This window comes from Oryzias melastigma, linkage group LG9 (assembly GCF_002922805.2).
Source record: "Oryzias melastigma strain HK-1 linkage group LG9, ASM292280v2, whole genome shotgun sequence".
Lineage (NCBI taxonomy): Eukaryota > Metazoa > Chordata > Actinopteri > Beloniformes > Adrianichthyidae > Oryzias > Oryzias melastigma.
The window spans coordinates 25,494,250-25,500,474 of NC_050520.1; the positions used below are offsets into that span (position 1 = coordinate 25,494,250).

Here is a 6,225-nt window from a genome sequence, read left to right on the forward strand (position 1 = left end):
GACAGGGGTTATGTATGAAATGAGACCTCCAGATTTCTACACAGCACATAATAGGTTCATGCTGGTGACATTGGGGTGGAGTAGATTTCCCAGGTTGAGATAGGAATATTATTACTCCAGGGATGGCTACACAAAATCTCCATCTTTGGTCCCTGGACTAGTGTCAGCAAATTACATCCCACAGAAAATGACCTTTACACACAAAAAAACAACATTTTTTTGTGTTTTTTTTTTTCTCTTTCAAGTTTTTCACTGAGGCATAATTTCGGTCCCGGGGCTCATCTGTCTTCCATTGATGACTACGCTATTGTTAAGCGAATTCATGAGGGAGATTTTGCTCAATGATTCACAATTTATGGGGTCGACATGAACAGACATGCATCATAAAGTGTACATAAAACAAAAGGTGAAAAGAGAAATCTCAGCCTTAATGAACCTTCTCAAAATACCAGCTGTACTTCTCAGGGGCTGCACCCCTGCAGACACCTGCCACTGCCATCCCTCATGTTACCCCCAGAATCCTCAGCAAGTGAGGTGTCACGCATTAAAACACTGTTTCCACACTTAGCATGTGCTGCCGCAAACTTCAGATTCTCATCATCGCCTTTTTCATAATTAGATGGATACTGTACTTCAGCAGGTGCTGCTCTTTTTTTCTTTTTACCCGTTTAATTTTTATCTCATCTTTTGGAATGTCAATCTGAGCTTCAGTTCTCTACAGTAAGGAAAGCAACTTTTTTTTATTTTTTTTAAACACTCAGGCCTGTTTGAGTGCATCATCATCACACTGACATGTCAGCGTTGGTAGGATTATGTATGTGTTAGGTGGGTGTTGGTGATGATGGGAGATGTTACAGCAGAAGAGAGAAGTGTGGTTCCTGCAAAAAAGAAAAAAAATCCTCAAGAGGTAGTTTTCTTTGCTAAAATTATATTTCACAAACACAGAAAAAAAAAAAAAAAAAACTAAAAAAAAACAGCCATAATAGTATCCGTCTGTCCATTCATCTGTTTCATATTCATAGTATAATATATTGTAGAACTATATGGACTTGCATTTTGAACTACAGTATCATAAACCTTTAAAATCTGTTACTAAGATCAATCAACTGAACATGCTAAGGAAACTAAAACAATAACAGTACAAGAATTTGTAAGTTTTTCCTATTTCATCTAAAAGAAATGCATAACTAGAAAACATATCTTCTTGTGCCGTAAAAGTTGGTTTAAGAAAAAAAAGCTGACAAGATGAAAAAGGTTCATTTGTATAGCACAGATCAAATAAATGGTAACTCGAAGCCCACTAACCTCCCATCTTTAGATTATTGACTAAATATGTCTTACCATTTTTACTGAGAGCTCTCTGTTTACATGCTCTCTCACTACCTTACAGTCCCTCACACTCCCAATCTAATTATTGTTGCTACAAAAAAGGTGAACAATACAACAGAATGGAGCAGAGCAGGAAGCTTGTGGCCTACCCAGCGTATCTTCTACATCACCAATTAGCTCTTTTTGAAACAGCCTATTGTCTCCGCTCCTGATTTGCAGTGATTTATATAAAGACATATGCAATTTTGAGGTTATCTTTTCTAATATATGTCTTCCACCCTCAGTAAAATGTCACAAGAACATGTAAAAACACAAAAAAACCTCGATTGGAATGTGTCCTTAAGACAGGATTAGAGGAGAACAGGACAGTTATGTCTAACAAATGTCTGACAAATGTCTAACCTTACTTGTAGGTTTTTGAGAAAGAGACTAAAGACAGCATATTTGTTTATTTAGATTAAGATTAATATCTCAGTCTTGTCTGTGGTTAGCTGCAGAACATTTTTTGCAGTCACTTTAATCCACAAGATGCAGTGAAATTGCAAGTCCAGTGTTCTATATTTGTCCTGAGTGAGGGACTGGAGAAAGCCTGTTAGCCATCTTGTTGGGTGGAGTTCTCCTGCTCCAGGTGGAGGAGTTTAAGTATCTCGGGGTCTTGTTCACGAGTGAGGGAAGATTGGAACATGAGATCGACAGGCAGGTTAGTTCTAAGTCCAGTTATGCGATTCCTCTACCAGTCCGTTATGGTGAAGAGAAAGCTGAGCCAGAAAGCAAAGCTCTCAATGACTGGTTGATCTTCGCTCTTGTACTCACCTATGAGCTCTAGGTCGTGACCGAAAGAACGAGATCCCAACGTCAAGCAGCTGAAATGAGTTTCTTACATAGGGTGGCTGGGCGCTCCTTTAAAGATAGGATGAGAAGCTCAGCCACAAGGAGAGAGCTCGGAGTAGATCCACTGCTTCTCCATATCGAGATTAAAAAGTTGAGGTGGCTCGGGCATCTGGTCTGGATGCCTCCTGGATGCCTTCCTGGGGAGGTGTTCGGGGCATGTCGAAAGCCCCGGAGAAGACCCAGGACACGCTGGAGAGACTACATTTCTCGGGTGGCCTAGGAATGCCTTGAGGTCCCCCCAGAGGAGCTGGAGGAAGTGGCCGGAGAGAGGGAAATCTGGGCATCTTTGCTTAGACTGCTGCCCCCACGACCTGGTCCAGGATGAGCGGAAGAAGATAGAGTGAAATGTAAAGCAGCATGCTATTTACCTAATTGTGGTAGCATGTTTTTGATGTCTATTAGCAGGCCTAGATGAGGCGTGTGTAGACTTAAGAAGAGGTTCCAGGATGGGGCTCTGGGGAACTCCACAGGTTAAGGCCTTTTGATCTAAGACACAGTTAAATATTTCAATGAATCTTACTTTCCTTTATGAATTACTCGTGTAGTTAATTGTAAAACTGACTACAGGTTAGACCAAACGGCTCACTCTTTATTCTTAACTGACGGCAGAATTTAAATCTGCATAAATGAATCTGATATGCCATCACAAAGTATAACACAACAAATTTCATGAAAAAAAAATACAATTTTGCTGAATTTAGATGCAAATTTCACAAAATATTAAACAAGTGGAGTACTTGTCCAGCAACAGGTAACCTGCCTCTTCTCGGTGATAGCTTGATTTGACTTAATTTTTGTCTCTGTTAACAAGACGGTGTACTGCTAGCAGCAAAACACCTCCAAGTACCCCTGTGCAAGCCACAATTTGGAAGATTATGATAAATGGGGATTTCTTTTTGAATATGTGTAATCGAAGACAATACAAGTTACTTAAAAAGGCCACCTTTTTGTGTGTAATCCATGTGAAGATACCCTACTGACATGTGGCACCATTTCACAGAACAGACCAGCAAGCCTTTGATTTGAACTAATTAGGATAATAGGTTCACAATGTAATAATTTATTTGATAGGCATGGTAGGGGTAATAATAATAAACCTCATCACAGGGAAGCGTCTGTCGCCTGCTGGTGTTTTGGACAATGTACAAAGAGGCTTTCAAGTTCTCTTCTCAAGGAGATGCACATCCTAATGCAGCTGGTAAGTTAATACATTTCTCTTTGTCTTACTTTTATCTAATTACAGCAGTGATCTGTGATAACTGTTAGAGAGGCAAGCAACTGTCAGGAGGCGTGACCTGCCTATATATTCATGGAATGGCAGGGTTTCAGTGAAGCTTGAGCTTAATTTTGTTAGTATAGCTAAATTGAATTGTGTAATTTATTGCAAAAGAATGCACAGAAGCCAGTAATGGTCTAGGCCTGTACTTTTAAATGGGATATGAAGTAATTTAACATATTTACCATGCATTTTCTTCTTATCATGTCCTAAAAATCAAAACAAAATTCCAGGAACCAAATCTTAAAAAAAAAAAAAAAAATACAGAAAACAAAAAATAAAATTGAAATAATAATAATAAAAAATAAATAAACAAGAAACTGGTAAAGGTACTTAATATGGGACATCACTTGAGCATTGAAGAAGAAGAAGAGCAGAAGGCTAAATTATCCTGAACTGAGGTAAAGAGTTGATCGAGCAATAACCAAACTCTTGCTTCGGCTGTGAGCAGAAGCTTAAAAAATTGTTTGTCCTAATATATTGCAATGCCAAATAACAATTGGTTAAAAAGGGAAACAAATGTCGTCCTCCAATTAGTGATGACCATTAACGTCCCGTCATACTTTCATTTACCGTTTTTTTATTTTGCTTCATTTTTTAACATTTTATCTTGGTTTTTGAAAATGTTTTTTTTTTTTTTTTTCAAATGTTTCTCATTTATTGGAATTACATTTTATTTTGTTTTGATATATAAAATGTAATATTGCTTGTTTTCATTTGTTTAGCTTTTTTCTCTGCTGTTGTGAAATTAAATGTTTTTGCATTGTGTGATTTGTTGATGAGATTTGCACCTCAGGGCCACCGTAGAAACCAGTGTTAACAGAGACCAAAAAATATCAGCTCAGTAATTTGTATGAACTGCCAAATGTTTTTATGTTACTATGTTACTAAAAAATACCCTATGGGTCAGTCTCAAAATGGATGTGACAACTGGTAAACACAGGAGACTAAATAGAAGGTTTTACTGGTTCTGACTTGTACAGTTAGAAGAATCTAAAAGGAGAATGACCTAAAATACGACATTACCACCTAAAGACAAGAAAGAAAACGTTAATCTTAGATACACGTCTCAAGAACTAATCAATGTGGTGTGGGATGAATGGTGAAAAGTTAAGTGAAAACTAAGTATTCAGCTAATTGTATTTTTTTTTTTATGTAATGTTTCTGTGATTAAAAGTGTGCACCACATCGACACCTGAGCTGATTAAAAAGGGAAAATCTTTTTAGTCGATTTTTTTCTTCTTGGTTTAATTTTAAAGTTCCTTTTATAGTAGTGTAAGGGAATGAGCCTCTGATCAAACCAGACAAAAATGTGTCTAAGCAGCTCTTCCTTTGCTCCAATGCAGCTGAAAGGACAGGTTTAGTCGCAAAAACAAGATAAAAAGAGAGGAAATTACATCCTGTTGAAATCCCGAATTTAACATAAGGGAACTTTAGAATATTATGTCTTTGTTTTTACAATTTGTAAATGTTTAAAACTACATTTTTCCTCATAGTTCAATATTATTTAATTTATTTGTTTGTTTTTAACCTAGAAGCCTGTGAACAGCCTTGTTTTGTAAAGGGAATGCAGCTGCTGTGCCACACTGGGTTTGGGTCAATCATTTACAGCTAGTGACGCCTGGAAGTACTCCCCTTTTCTAATGTGCAAAGTCCAAGATTTTGAATTTTGAGACGTCGGATTACTCAGTCGGGCGAGATAGAAAGGTAAGAGACGATTGTCACAGACTTTTTTAGACTGACCAGTTCGGGACAACTTTGGAATACAAAAGGACACCAACGGAGGGACTTTAGACTGTCTGGATCGTCTAGTTATCTGTGGCTTTTTAAATCAACATACATTGTGTCAACCAAATATAAATGAAACCTTTTTTAAATGTATGTTGCACAGTTGAAGCAATTCTATTGGGACCAGATTTTGAAATATATCAAGTTGTGGCTTTAGAAAGGAATTCAAGATCTGTGGAATGCAGTGGGGCTGAACTGTGGTGCTCTCATCTCACAGCTATAAGGCCCCGGTTCCAATTCGTGTGAAGTTTGCATGTTCTCTCCATGCATGCGTCGGTTTTCTCCGGGTACTCTGGGTTCCTCCCACAGTCCAAAAACATCCTTCATTGGTTAATTAAACAGTGGCCCTAGATGTTCGTGTGGGAGTGATCGTGTGGCGATGGACTGGCAACCTGTCCAGGGTGTACCCTGTCTTCGCCCAAGAGTAGCCAGGATAGGCTCTGGCAACCCCATGACTCCGAACAGGGAATAGCGGGTTCAGAAAATGGATTGATGGAAGGAATGCAGTGAAGTTCAAAGCTCCTGGGCGCTCTGGCCTTTCTAAGCTTTATTCAGACAACAATAGTAGTTTTTTTGTCTATGACTACTGTGACAATTCATAACTAAATGTTTTTATACCTGATCATAGGGATTTTATTAGGACGCTCATGTTAAAGTCCCTTTAGTTGTCATGCACCACAGTGACCCATTCCCTGGGGGAGAGGTGAGCTGCAGACACAGCTGCGCTCAGGAACTATTTGGTGGCTTAACCCTCTAATCCAACCTCTTATTGCTGAGTGTCTATAGAGCTAAATTGGGGCCAATATTGTTTGAAACCCAAATAAAACAAAATAAAAAAATATTGGTGGTTGGCCCCCCAAAAAAAATAAAAAATAAAAAAAATAAAAATGTGCTATTCCAAAATAAACGTAATTATTTTCAGCTTCAAATGCATTTTTTCA

General features: G+C 38.2%; 1 protein-coding gene and 1 long non-coding RNA gene across 2 annotated transcripts in view; one reads left to right on the forward strand and one right to left on the reverse strand.

Moving 5' to 3' along the window:
• LOC118599153 overlaps positions 1 to 6,225 on the reverse strand; it is a 26,809-nt gene that overhangs the window by 3,363 nt on the left and 17,221 nt on the right. The window lies entirely within an intron of this gene.
• Positions 5,106 to 6,225, forward strand: part of mvb12bb (multivesicular body subunit 12Bb) — a 46,260-nt gene continuing 45,140 nt past the window's right edge. The window contains exon 1 of the mRNA XM_024274521.2: positions 5,106 to 5,203. The gene's annotated coding sequence lies outside the window, so the exon portion shown is untranslated. The remainder of the gene's footprint in view (positions 5,204 to 6,225) is intronic.